We start from the raw sequence: 15334 nt of genomic DNA on the forward strand, positions 1-15334 counted from the left end.
TCCTGGAGGGTAGAATCCAGGCGTGTTGCTCCTTCTGCTCTTTAAATGCTTTACAAGTAATCTGCTTTCAATAATTACTTGTTTGAATGAACGAAAGAAAAAAAGAAAGAAACACAGACAATATTTGGACTCTAGAGATGGCAAGCAGCTGTGTAAGCTCCTCACAGCCCAGAATACTTACCTGAGTAAATAGCAGCATATGAAAATCCTTGCCCTCTGTGACCGAGAAAACAGGAGTGGAGGGTGGGGCCTCAGTGTCTATCACTGTGTGAAGAGCTTTTGCAATGCGGTACAGTGGTTCCCAGAGTGTGAGATGGGTCTCACTCTGCAAGAAACATACTCTTTGGGGCAACAGGCCCAGAGCATCCGTAGTCCCCTGCATCTGTAACAGGTCAGCAGATGAGTACCTCTTAATTTAACATTAAAGGGGCTTGTATAGCAATGATATTTTATCAGAATCACTTTAACTTTATTTTTTAGATATAAGATTAAAAGCAATTATTCGTAAAAAAAATTTTTTTAACTACACTAAAAGAAAAAAAAAGCGATTATTCACAACAGTGATACTCAACTCCCCTTAGGGCATAGTTACCACTCTTAGCTCATAGTCACACCTCCCAGCCCTTCCCCCAGAGCCCCCAAGAATCCCCTGAACCAGCAACTGAAGGCTTGGCTCCTGGCACCCTGCTCCCACCCGGCCAGCAGGCTCTCGGCTCATTTGTGCACCTGCCATATTAGCATTTTCAATACTACCTCTAGTTCTGTCAGCTTATTTACATATTAGAAGGTTGTTTATTTCATATCTTCGTGTCCATTAAACCTGAGTTTACTAGTTTTTAATATGTCTAAAATGGATAATTTTTTGTCTAAAATATGTATAAGTTCTTTGAGCACATATCCAAGTTTAGAAAGAAGCTTTATGGAAATCATGTTTACCAGGTACAATGAAATTCTAAAGTCTTCAGTTTTACTTTCTGTTTTCCACCAAATAATGTCTTAATAAACAGGTTGTTGCCAGAACTGAAAAATGATTAATCATCCTCTCTTTGGTAAACTCTTTATATTTCACACCAAAGAAGTACCCCTGCTCAGCCTTCTCCGCAGTCCTATACAGCCATTCACATTCCCTGGCTGAACTGTCCAGGTCATACTGGTGATGCCAACATTTACTATTTCCTTAATACTCTGTCCAAGGCCATCTGTAAAAATATGTTCCGTTTGCCTTTTATAGATCTTCATTGGCCACCAACTTGATTAACTGACATTAATTACACTGATATTTTCTCCATATCTGTTGGCAGTAAGCATCATTTTTAGGTGGAAATAAAATGTAGCATAGTGAAATGAGTAACACTTTTTGTTCAACGGTTCTAAAACGGGTGCCCTGTATTTATAGTGTGAGCCTGGAATTAAGCTGTAGTGGGAAATTGCACGTTGGCACCGTGGCAGACAGTGGGATGGGGCTTTCCATCTGCTAGTGTCATCCCTCTGTCCAGGTAAAGCTATTAAAAGAGCAGAAAGAATGTAAGGAGGGAATCAAGAACACTAAACTGTTAAATAGTGAAATGAGGAAAGAGAAGAAAGACTTGGGTTCACGGAGTTCAAAGGCAGTCTTGTAAGCTGTCCCATCAGCTGACATGCCAGCAGTGATGCACCTCCCCCCAGTACCGGCTTCCTCTCCGGCAGCCTGGCTGCTGGTGGGCAGTAGCAACAGGCTCCTCCCTGCGCCAGGTTCCTTGACCTCTAGGGACTGATAATTGGACTTGAACTTCTCCTCTCCCTCTGCTGACCAGGGTCTGGTGCCTGATTTCATGAGGGCACACATTCACTTAACCAGTCTGGAGCACGGAGCAGATACCAGGTGGGATGGGAGGGGCTGGCCATCGCACTGTCAGGGCTGCTAGCACCGAGCCTGGTGGGGGAAGGAGGCCTTTCAGCTCTAGGCTCGGACAACAGGAGTCTCAGAAGTATTTCCTTCTGCACAGTGAAAATATGAAATCGTAATACCTTGCCCTGCTACATAATGACCTGCCAAGCCATAAGAATGCTTTTCTCCTAGATGATGTAGATGAATTATTTTTAAATCCCAAGCAATGAAACAAGCCCTAAGGAGTTCGCTGGGCCTTAGAGGAGGCAGCTAAGCACAGTGGTCTGGACCAGCAGCTGCAGAAGTCCTGGCACTTACCAGAAACTGCTTAAACTACCTCTGACTCTCTCTTCTCCCCTGTAAAATGGGACAATGCAACCTAAGGATGTTGTCAGGATTATGTGAGTGAATGAATACGAAGTGCCTGGCAAAATCTGTGGAGCGCAGTAAGCTGTTGGTAAACAGTATCATTTAAAACACTGAAAAGAGTAAGGCCTGGATATAGCTCTTATTTATCAAAGCACATGTGTCTTGGAATGTGTGTAAATATCTCTATTTACGTTGACATTGTATCTACAAAGCTCAAAAGTAGTTAGTCATCAGTTTCCTGCCACTTCCTATTGCACAAAACCATTTCCTGTTCCCAGGACTGCTGACACTAGGAAGTAAAAGGACAAATAACCTGATGAAAAGGAGCCTTGATCCCAGGCTGGCTGGGTTGTCAGCTGCAACGGTTGATCCAAAGCTGGCGGGGGGCCTTCATGCTCTCCAAGACCCAGTCCTCAGCTGCCGGAGGGTAGAAACTGCTCTGTAGCAGTGGGGCAAGTGGGGGAAAGGAGAGGCTGCCTCCCTTTATCCCGATCTCACAAACACCTTCTCCTGGCAGTGGAGGCACCTGGGAAGACCCCGCCTTCTGGAGGGGCCAGGCCTAGGGCCGACAGGCACTGCTTTCCCAGACCTGCGGGAGCACCCACAATCCCTGCGTCAATTCCACTGTTACTTTCTCATACTGACAGTTGAGGGCTGACCCAGGGTTTAACATGTGAGGTCTGGGCAACTGTTGGGCTGCTTTATGCCATGCCAGGCCCCGGGCAGCTTGAGCCAGCAGGCACAGCAGAGTGAAGAGTAGGGGCGTCTGCCCCACCTGCCCACTCAGCAGAACCCTGCTTTCTTATGTCCCAGAAGACTTTGGTAAGCAAAGCAATGAAAATCACCACCCCCCACCTTTTTTCTTTTTTTTTTTAAATCAGATACCATGGGAAAAAATAGCTCATTTTGAGGAACTTAAAATCGCCAAGTGGGGTGGGAGGAGGCAAATGTTCGGATACTCACCAGTGGCTCCTACCAGTCAGTTTATTAGATCAGGCACGAAGCAGCTAGACGACAGTGACAGCTCTGGGTTCCCAGGGCCTCTCCTGAGGTGAACGTGACCTCTCCAAGGGAACCCCCAGAAGCCTTAACTTCAGCAAGACTAGATCTCTGAGACCAGGATTGCCACTGCCCTGGGATCTGTCACCACTGTCCAGCCTCAGGCTGTGGGTATAGGCTCCAGAAAATTTACCAGTGGAGCCAATACTTTCTCTTAGAGGTTTTCAAGGTAGCCAAATGCTTTTCAGTGCATCATTTCAGAGTGAATGCCAGGACACACAATTAAGTCAAGGTAGCTGAAAGGAAAACAGAATCTTGTAAATGGCTTTATAATTAGGAGTCTAGCTTCACAATGAATCACATACCCGTTGTAATACTAATGTTGAACAAAATTTACATTTGCATCATATGTTTTCTTTTACCAACAGGACCAGAGTTATCAATAGATTCCTGGGGGGTGTGATTCACTCCCAACTATAACTGGATCCCTGACGTTATAAGGGCTTAATAAGAATTTTCCCCTGGTTATCTATTTTTACAAAACTGGCTTAATGTAACTTGTATACAACAATTATGCACTAAGTGAGGGTAATACTATAGACCACAACAAAAAACCTAAGTCACCTATTTTTAGGCCAGATTCCCCCAAGGCAAAATCTTGGCCATATCATTGAGCTGTCGTGCAGATGACACAGATCTGAGCTCAGGGCTTGGCCTTCTCTCCGATGTGTCCCCTCCCCCCTCCAGCTCAAGGTTAATAGCTTGCCTCTCTGCCTCTGCCTTCTCCCATTTTCTCTGTCATCTTGGTCAGAGGGTCACTTACTATCACCCCAACAGCCTCTCCACACACAGTTTCAGAGGTGCCACGAGTTACTTTAATCTTGAAACTTGCTTGTTCGAAGTGACAGAAGTTTTCATTCATAACATGATGTATGTTTGTTAGCACCATGATGTGTACATCCCATAACTTTGTCCTTAATGTCTATCATTGCACTTCCCAGATGGGAAACTTTGCTGGGTTTCCAGCAAATATTGCTTTTTTAAAGAATACTTAACATAAGATTAGTCGTTGTCATTTATCTTTCATTTGACACTGTCTTCAGCAGCCTCAAGTTTGCTTGTATAGCATTCATTAATGATGGCATTCCATAAGCAGTAAAGGGGACTTGCACAAGGAAGAAAAGAATACAAGGAAACAATTTCCAAAACGCAGATTTGCTAGGAAGTGAGCGTAATAGCAGTTTTATTTTTCAAGTTCTAAACACAGAAATACCACTCCTTGCCTGCTAGCTCAGTCTTTAGCTCAGCTGTCTCTCAGCCCCAGAGTGCTCACGTGGCTCCAGGCTTCCCACGTACCCTCAGGTTCAGGTTGGTTGGAAGTGGCTCAAGAAGGCTTTAAGATTCTATGCTGTTAATGAAATTGTTGACAAGATCCTCACTGTTGAAGAAAAAATCCTGGTTTCCATGTACTGTTAACCATAGGAAATACTAGAAAGCATTTCAAAGATAAAAATAAAAGGGTCCTCAGACCTATCATTTCTTATCGGAATCTAATTAAATTGGTGGCCAACCTCACAAGACTAAAAAATGCTGTCATGCACTATCTGTTTTCCCTCTAAGAGTCAAAAGGAAGTCCCAGCTCTAGAGAGAAGATCTTCATGATAATTAAACCTCACACCTTGTTCCACCTGGGCCTCATCTGCACAGCAACCAGAAGCTTTGAGGGCCCAGCAGTTCCTACCAAAGAGTTCAGGGGGCAGTGCCCCCCCTGTGCGATGCTAAGCCTCAGGTGGTTTCAGCTGCCTCGGGTGTCTCTGACCCTCAAATCCTTACGAAGGAGATTTGCAAAGCTTATAGTCTTTCCTTCCTAATTTAATGTCAACTGCACTTGTCATAAAGAGGTAAGTGCACGTACTGGCTCCCCCATAATGCTGCCGTGAAATCCGGTGTGACACAGATGTTTCTTGGGTCGGAGACTTAAGTTCTAGAAGCAGCCAAAGGGCCAGCAGCCCCCTCTGTCCCCCTGCATCCCAAGCCGGCCGCCCAGCCCCAGCCCCTCAGCCCTACCTGTCTGCCTTCCTCCTCCCCCTGGAATGGAAGCCGCTCACGTCTCCCTTCCAGCTCCCCCAGTGCTTCTCCACCAGCTCTGTCCTCCACGGGCCCACAAAGCACAGCACAGCCCTCGACCTCTCCTCATCCCCGCTGCCTCCAAAACAAACAAATTAGGAAGAGGACAAAGGAGTTTTCGTTATAAAAAGGTCATCTTTAAGCATTACAAACGTTGGGAAAATCACAAGGTTGCTAGATAATCTTAGAAAAATCCAGCAGTGGTTCAGAGCCTGACCTCATTTACATTTCAGCGGAGACCTGGGTCAACCACTGGAAACATTTCCTGACCATTCTTATTAATCTCTCCGGTAAGTGCAGATCTCTGGGACACCTTCTCTGCTGTGGGGGTGCTGCCCGAGTGCCTGGGGAGTCCAGGCCCAACCTCTGACCCCCTGACAGAGGCACCCCATCTTCCTTCCCCTCCATGGCTTCTCTCTCTTCTTTTCTCTCGTTCTGACTTTCAATTTGCCAGCATGGTCTCTAACAGAGCACCTCGTGGTTGAGGTCCTGGGGATCTATCCTTACCGCCCCCTCCCACACCCGGACACCCAGGCTCCCTGCCGGACCTTCTTCACTGATCTTGCGCTCTCTTCTCTGCTCCTCCCGGGTGTCTCCATGACTCCGGCACAGAGCAGGCTGTGGGGCCCTTTGTCACTGAGTTAAAACTGGCCCAGGGAGGTGATACAGCGATGGGACACTCCAGCTCTACTGTGACGCTGGGCAGACACCGTAATCTCAGCAACGCTCAGTCTCCTCGGCTGCAGAACGAGGATACTGACAATACCTGCTTCAGAGTGTTACTGGGAGGATGAGAGGAGGCACTGATCATAAAGCCCTCAGCATATGCTGGGGAGACAGCGGTTTCTCAATACACATCAACTATTGGAATTTATTGTCAACACCCAGTTACCACTTCTGGGCACCTTACTCTGTTTCATGTGTTGATGTGAGGCACTGTCTCTGAGACAAAGTGGAATTCAAGAAATTTGCCCGGTGGCAAAAGGAACAAGTAAACTAAAAATTACAAAGTAACGGGGTTTTATATGGGATTATGCTTGAATTCCTTCAGGATGTGGAGCTGGGAGCTGCTAACTCAGCCTGAGGCCAAGGACAGGGGAAGGGTGTGCAGATCCTGGGGGAGAGGCAGTCCCGCCGGAAAGGTGATGTGTGCAGGCAGCCCGATGGCTTGTCCAGCCCTGGCGTGAACTTGGTTGGTTCAACAGTTGCTCTGATTTAATGAAGGGATCCAGGCCCCACCGTGGTCCTGTGGACACAGTAGGAAAGAGCCTTCCGGAGCCTCACGACTTCCACTGAGTGTTTCCTGTGCGCCTGGCATGACTTACAAACATCATCTCAGTCTCCTCAACAACCCTGGGCGGTTAGCCTGTTTTGTATCAAATTCTGGATCCAACAGTTTTGCAACCGTGTGGGCAAGTTAAATAAACTCTCTGTGCCTCTGCTTCTTCATCTTCCAGAGAGGATTCTCATCCCAGCTCTCAGGTTGATGAGAGAGACTGTGTGAGTTGATATATGCAAAGCCCTTGACACGACCTCAGGCACACAGTAAGAGCTAAAGAACTGCTATTATTAGGCCACCACATTGCACCCCATTGCAGGATGGTGGTGACTGATGAGGCAAAGATCAATAGCCGTTCATCAAAAGGATTTCCTCTTCTTCCTGGGCACACAGCTGATCTACACTTCCCGCCGCTCTTGAAGCTAGGTGTGGCCACGTGGCTGAGTTCTTGTCCCTGGAATATGAGCTGAGGGATGCCCTGCACCATCCTGTGTCCCGCTGGGGCCTCTTGGAATGGAGACTTGACGATGTGGGTCCCAAAAGCACTGCCTTGGAGAAAGGCCATTTCACAGACCTCTTCATCTGCACAGCTCTGTTGCCTAAAAAAGAAACACTTTTATTGTATTTAAATTAATATGCATTTGGCTAGCAGCCTAGCTAGCTCTTACCAACACATCCCGCGGACACTGAGCTCAATGAAGGATCGATTTGGCAGTGAACGGTTGGAGCCATCGCTGTCTATCCAGCAAGTTTCCTCTCCCCCCTCCTCCTTTCCCTAAAGAACCTCTCATTATGTGGGAAATGTGTGATTTTGGTGTGGCTTAAGACCTCCGCCACCATCGTCAGGGCACACAGGACTCCTGGTCCTCCCCACATAGCCACCTGACCCCAAGCAGGCTAATCAACCATTGCTACCATGCCCACTGAAACTTCAGGGAAACAAGAGCTCTCTTTCTGGTGGGTCGTGGGTGAGGATATTTTAGGGATGTGGTGGCCGTGGTGGTAACTGCTGCGTGGAAAGAGCTCACCAAAGACAGGTGCCAGCACAGAGGAGAGCGGAGCCAAGATGGCAGCACACTTCCTTACTGTATCATTTGAGCTCCTGCGCTCGTTAATGTCTGATTCACATTTCCCCATCACCTTGGCCAGTGAAGCTGCTTTTTGGTTCGGCTAATTAGAAACCATTTTCCCATAAATAATAATAATGACTGCCAGTTCCCAACCTGCCATCTTCACCCCTTCCCGCAGTTCCCTCAGGCCTCTGACTCTGCACGCTCTCTCCCCTCCCCCAACACCTGCCTTGAAAGTCCTCTTGATGGACCTATCTTCACATTATATAAAATATTAAAATTCCTTAAAATAATCAGTTACAGTAGCAGGCATGACTTCCACTGAGGAAAGAAGAATACTAGTCACTCACCTGTGGTCTCAACTGATAATATTCATTCTTCGGGAGAGAGCCTGCCTCTATGTTCTGCAGAAACAACATCCCATTAAAACAAACTCAGTAGGACTGCCCACATTTTTTAAAATTGAAGTTTAGTTGATTTACAATGTTGTGTTAGTTTCAGGTGTACAGCAAAGTGATTCAGTTTGTATATACATGTATACAGATACATACATATATATTCTTTTTCAGGTTCTTTTCCATTATAGGTTATTACCAGGTGTATTTTTTATATTGCACTGAACTTATATTAAAAATTTCTTAAAGTAAGTGGAGAATTTAGGGGTTGGGATTGCATATTTCCCCCATAATAATGTTGCCTTGTAACGGAATTTGACCAATAATACCTAAATATGTTTTCCTTTAAAGAAACATAGTTGCAACTCCAAAGATTTGCAAAATGGGAAATAACAACATAAGTTAATTTTTACAATTGATTATCCTCCCGGCCTTCCCTTCAGTTTTTGGTCAAGTATAGTATATTCCTCAATATTTGGTGGAATAGGTCTATAAAATATAAAGTCCACTTTTTTTTTGTCTCAGTATCAGGTGGTACAAGGTTTTATCTCTGAATTTTATTTTGAAAATTTTACTTAAACCAATTCCTTATTAAAATGAAGAGTTCTGAAAAGCAGCTCAACTTTTCACTATCCTTTTCTTTCATTCTGGTGAAAACCAGACTGGCCATTTGGAATCCAAGTTTTCTTTCCCCATATTCCTTCCCAGGCTTTAAGTTCACTGGCTCAGTGAAATCACACTTAAAAGACTTTTCCAGCTTTATCTCACTTCTTTATCTTTACCTTCTTTCAGTCATCCCAGTCCTTCCAAAATCAAGTGCCAGGAGTTCTGACTCCATGTGGGACTTGACGGATGGAGTTAAAAAAAAAAAATCTTTTTCATGTTGGGGGAGGGGGGAGTCTGGCGTTGTTTAATGTGTGCAGAACTTCTGTTTGGGGTGATGAAAAAGTTCTAGAAATAGACAGTGGTGGCAGTTACACAACACTGTGATTGCGGTTAATGCCATTGGATTGTACGCTTAAAAATGGTTACAGTGGTAAGCTTTATGTATATTTTGCCACACACAAAAAATCTTATCCATACTTCTCGTCTTGTATGCTTGTGTGCATCCCTAAATAGAGATGCATCGTTCCTGCGTATAGCAGCAACGAAGAAAAATGAAGAAATCAGTCAAATAAAAAGTGTACAGCAATTTCGTTCCTTAGAAAACTACAAGACAGAACAAAGCTCACGCATCCTTCGCCAGCGGTCTTTAGAAACGGCTCTGTTTGCTCATGCGCAGAAAAAAGCCAAGCCCCGCCACGGTATTGACAAGAGCAAGATGAATGACCCCCTGGAGACCAGAGGGTTTGTATTCGAGTTTCCATCACCTTTTCATCCTTTTGTCCCTCTTCTTGATTCACATGCAGATTAACCCAGACCAACTCCTCGCTAAATACGCTTTTTCACTCTCGTTTGGAAGGTAGAAGGAGCATCTAAATATTTATGAGGCTTTTTCTCCCCGGTTTATGATGCGCTCTTGCTGGATGTTGAGGAATTACGTTAATGAATGCGTGCCTGCACCCACAGACACAGAAACCAGGCAAAGGGGAAAAAAACACACACACACACAGCGCTTTGTCGGCGCTCACCAAACGGTTCCCATGAAAAGGAAGAAAAGAGAGAGGGGGAGGAAGAGAGGTTTAAAATCTGTTGCCAGGAGAGAAATAAATTGTACAGCTCAACACAAAAGCGGGAACAAAGTTTCATCTTTGCTTTCTGGAGCTGCAAATGTAACTGTTGTGTCAAGTCGGTACAAATGTGAAATAAAACATGATTGAAAAATGAGAACAGGCTCGCCTGGCTTTTCCTAGTGGTGAAGAAAATGAAGGACAGAGTTTCAATATTGGAAGTAAATCGTTTATTAGAAAACAGAGAACTGGCCAACGTTTTCTTTTAGGCAGTGCTCTATACATATTCCTTCAATACAGATTATTTGGGTATGAATCCATAAGAAGGTTGTCAAGGTTTTTATTGTATTTCCCATATATAGTGTATTTTTTTTCCCCTTGTCTTTTCAGTGCCTGGTAGATAATGTTTTCATTAGGCTAGCTAAATTCCACTTTAGAGGGAATTCACCCTGAAATGTGTTTGCATGAAATTATATCTAGTTATGGCTTAAACTCTAAATCATCTTTAATTATAGGTAACCTTTATGATATTTTAATAGATAAAATAATATATGGGCACACTGGAACTGAAATGCAGACATACTAATGGCCTTAATATCGCACTGCCAGAAACAGTCCTCTTTCCAACCTTTAACCATCTTCTGCTCTGTTCTGTGCACACAGAATGCCAGAGCGGTGGGTCAAAGCCCTGCTCACGATGGGCTTGGTGGCTCTGTAATCATTTTTCATATTTGTGCATCGCAGTAGTAGGTTTAAAAGTGTACTTTTTTCTTTTTTAAAAACTATTACCCCTCACCTGGTATTTACTTTCACTTGTAAGTCTTAATATACAACAAGATTAAGGTCGCGTTTGTTACTTTTGAAAATTCTTGATGAATTCAAGAAATACGTGGCCTGGCTCTTGTCACCTATCTTCACAGGGTGTGAAAAAGGTTGAAAAAAATCCTGCCTCAGGCCCCTCACAGCCCACACTGCAGCTCTAGCCGAAGGGACAGAGAGCAGAGCGTGAATCTCCAACTTCCCTTTTGACACAGAGGAGACTTCCCTGCACATTTTTGTGACAAAATGAAAACAAGCTGTTAACTGTTAATATTTATCTGTTCATTTCACATTAGAGTAAAATACAGAACATAGTCTCCCATTTCCCATATCAAAAAAAAAAATCTGTTTACTCGATTCTTAGTTATTTGAAGCCCAGATAATAATTGACTGTAGTCTATTTATGTAACTGTTGTTATCATCTAAGCATTACATATGCTTAGCTTACAACCAGAGTGTTTTAAATCAGTTGCATCAAGAAAAATGAAGACAAAATGTTCACACAGAAATTGTTAACAGCGTTTCATCTGATGTGAAGACAGGGAACTGCATTAGTTCAGCATTATTTCGTAGTCATTTATTACTCACTTGTCTGAATGAATAGGCACTTGGCTATACCTAAGTTTAAAGAAACTGTATCTAGGTTTTAAAGAAAAAGTTAGTGAAAGGTTCACAAAATTGTTCCAGATTCCCCCTGGGGGAAAATTTGCATTGCTTAGAAAGTATTTCAGAAGAACATTTTGTATAAAACTCAGGAAAGCAGTGTGAATATTCAGTAAGTGTTTTAAAATGAATGTTACATGGATTTGATCAACAAAATTAAACACAAATTTCATCATCAATTTATGCATAAATACATACAGAACTGTTACCCCTGTTGATGGTATGTGGCTCAAGCTCAGCTAATGCCCACACTTCAAGCTGCTGGAGGCTCTGGGGAGGCCTCATGTAAGAAGCCGGCCGGCACTCATGTTCTGCTTGCAGTAAGTTGAGGGTCTCCAAGAGAGATTTCCCTTGACTAAAAATACATTCCCCCCCAAAAAAAAGAAAGAAAAGAAATAAAAATACATTCCTCACAAGTCTACTTTATTTCTTAAAATTCCTATTGGTTATAGCTTTTCAAAAATATGTATGTATTCTGGGAGGATGCTATCAGTTATTAAGTCTTGACTGAAATTATTGTATTGGATTTACCTCAAAAAGGGAAAAAAAAAAAAAAGCTGTATTTTAAAATACAGAATATACTAAGGGAGGAAAGATCAGGCCCTTGCAACAGTGTCCTGTAGAGGAACACACTAGAATACACTAGAATGTTCTAGAACAGGGTTTCCCTCGGAAACAGAGACACATTTTTGCAGTGGCAGAGAGACCAACACACAAAGGAAGCACCTAACAGGGTAGAGGAAGCCGAAGACAAACCCTGTACAGTGTAGAAGTTTGCCAGGAAAAGAAAACTATTTTTTGCCTATAAAATTGAAAAATATGTCTTAATGATATAAGCCACTGTTAACAAAGCAAGGAAACAGCCTCACACTCTAATGATGATACTATAAATTGATAGAAGATTTCTGCAAGGCCATTTGATAATGGATACTCAACAGATTTAGAATTTTATTTGCCTTTGGGCTATAATTTCTGGGACTTTATTTTTTATAAATAATCATAAATGGGCAAAGATAAAGCAATATTATTTCTAATGTGGAAGATTTAGAAAAAAGAATTTTTATTTTGTTATTATGTATTACTTTATTATTTTTGCTGAGCTATATTTTCTATGATAAAATTAATTAATTATGTAATAAGAAGTCAGCAATAAGATCTGTTAAGAAAATAGTTTGTCCCTGGTTGGGGAGGTCCTTTGGTGTCTAGTGATTGACAGGAACTTCATGGAATCTACTCCAGGGTCACAGAAATGCTTGGGCCAAGGGTGGATGGAAAAACCTATGTGCAAATTGTCTTGAGACAGTGCCTCTCCTGACATCAGAGCAAAACATGCAAAATGTCAGAGAAATGGTCATGTTTGGAGAAATACAGACAAAATTTGAAAGTTTTTTATTAATTCAAATGTATATATGTATATATATATTAAAAATTTATAATTTTTAATTCACTTTTTTTAAAAAAACAGCTAAATGCACACAAAATATAGGCAACTCAGCATTTCCACTCTCAAAACCTTGGAGACCTCCTCTTTCATCTAACCTCTGTTTTTCTGTAGTTCAACTTCATTACTATGGAGTTTCATGCAAATAGAAAAGCATTGCAGAACATCATCTTTTCTCAAACCAGAACTGATCTGAATTTGTATTAAAACAGCAAGAAACAAATGAAAATATCTCTATGAAGTCTTAACTCAGAACTGAAATATGAAAAACGACAGTTTTGCATTCGGTCTCATTTTTCACAAGGGTTTATCTCATGGTATGATTTTTGTTTGTCAAATATTTGATCCTTGAAACCTTCACCCAGCTCATTGCAAAGTTTAAAAACACTGCCTGGTTTCAGAATATTTACACACGGTTCTCAAACATGATGTGAACTGGCAGACCAGCCCAGTCTGTTTTCATGGAAGCGCTGGGAGTGGCAGCTGGTACACATCGTGATATTTTTCCAGCCTAAAACTGTTACTGCCCTACCAAGGCACATGCTTCACAGCTGAGCCTAAATCCAAATTGAATTTAAAAGTGTTTTGGCTAAATGCCAAATTCAAAACTTCCCTGACCTGTCCTCCTCTATTCTCTGACAGCGTGTACGTGTACTGACTAGTCTGAAAATAGATGATTTGTAAACGGGGGAGAAACTGTCCAAGAAATATTTGCGGAATGAAATAACCATTTTATTTTGTCCATATAGACAGGCAATCAGTCCAAAAAAATTTTTTCTTTTTTAACATTTGATGAGCTGACTTACCCAATTGGATGGTTTGTTTATATTGATTAGTTGTTATCTACATAGTTGAACGTTAGATACGAATTTTCATCATCTAAGGAAGAGTTTCCATTGAGTAATGTCTTAAGTTACACTCAAATTACTGTGATCAATATTTAAATATGTGGTTAAATGCAGCTAATATTGAGTAATAAATGCTTCAAGTGGGAAAACCCTATAGAGTTTGTCTTGCCCAGTGGCTGACAGAGCTCTGGGCTTCTGTGTTTCCTTCCTGACCCCTATACTGACAGCAGTCTCCACCTTCGACTGTTCTGTATGTTAGATTTCCTGCAACAACAAAATTCAACTTAAAAACCAGTGGTTCTGTCTAGGCTTTTACTTGTTTCACCCCTGTACAGTGTTGCTCAAAGATGTGAAAACCAAAGCGATCAAGTTCGGAGCCTACCAACCTTGGCTACTTCACCTTCGTAGAATGTTTATGTCTTTTAAAGAGTGGCTGTGATTTCAGCTTTGTTGTGGCCTTTTTTGTGTCCACCATCAGTTTTTCCAGTGAACAATTTAGTGCCTGTTCTTGGGTTTTCTTGATTATTAAAACCAGTTGATATATAGAGAAAATGAGGAATGACTCATGTAATCCTTAATTTTAAGCATAATTCACCTACCAAATCATGTAGTCTTCCTAAACTGTGTGAATGGAATTTGTTTGCATAAATCTAATTCCACCAAAGGCTTCTAAACTGTGAACTAATTACATGATCTAATTTTGGAGCTTTTCCAAAGTTAATCTCTGAGTTAGTTATCTTTTGCTTTTCTTTTATGTGTCATCTTGCTTTTTCACATTTCATTAGGTATCAAAACCAAAAGAGACAAAGTACAAGCTATTTATATGTTACCAAGTCTCAAGATAATGGAAAATATTTTATCACAGTTAGATCTGCAGAAGAGTTAGGTGGTTCCAAAACTAATGTTTTGGCAGGAAATAAAAGTACAAATACTTATGAGCAGCAATATCTTAAAAACACTTAAAAATATGCCTAAGAAGAACAGTTATTTTGCTGAATCCGATTTTCACTTTTGTTTGAAATGAACCTAGGTGTGCACGCACCCCTACGTATGTGTGTATTTACGTGCGGATGTACAGCGAGGTGTCATTGGAGGAAGCGTTGGCTGTTACATCAGAAGACGTGGGTCCATCACTTGCTGACTGTGTAACAGGAGAGAAATCACTTACCGTCTCTGAACCTGTTTTCTCATCCAAAATTAAGGCTAACAATGCTTGTCCAACTCCAATCCATTTCAAGGGCTTGCCATGGAAGTTAATGAAGGTGGTGTATGCGAAACTTTGTTAAGTACATGTATAGGGTCCTCACAGCATATACTGGAGAGTGACATAATTATACCAACACCTTAGTGCTGAGATTTGGGATAAGTCGTTTACCTTCACTGAGTCTTATTCCTTCAGATATGAGAGTGGATTACAACAAACTCCTGCAGTGTCACGCTGAGCACAGATACATTCACTATGACTCCTTGGCTCTTTTAAGGAACATAAACTCAATTGGAAGTAGTTTAAGCAAAAAGAAAAAAAAGGGAAAAAAAGTGTTTACTGACAGTCTCAAGTAACCATGGAAAAGAAGCAACTGAGCCTCAAAAATCACTGGAACCAGAAGTTTGAATGCTAACAAGACTTTCTCTTTTCTCTTCTCACTGAATATTGTTTTTCTTTTCTCAGACTTCCTACACGCAGTTGGACACATCGCCACAGCGACTCCTGTGTCCCACATCTCACAATTTCGCTACAAGAAGAAAAACAAAACCTGACTAAAGTCACTCCAAGCCTGACGCCCGTT

This window comes from Hippopotamus amphibius, chromosome 6 (assembly GCF_030028045.1).
Source record: "Hippopotamus amphibius kiboko isolate mHipAmp2 chromosome 6, mHipAmp2.hap2, whole genome shotgun sequence".
Classification (NCBI taxonomy): domain Eukaryota; kingdom Metazoa; phylum Chordata; class Mammalia; order Artiodactyla; family Hippopotamidae; genus Hippopotamus; species Hippopotamus amphibius.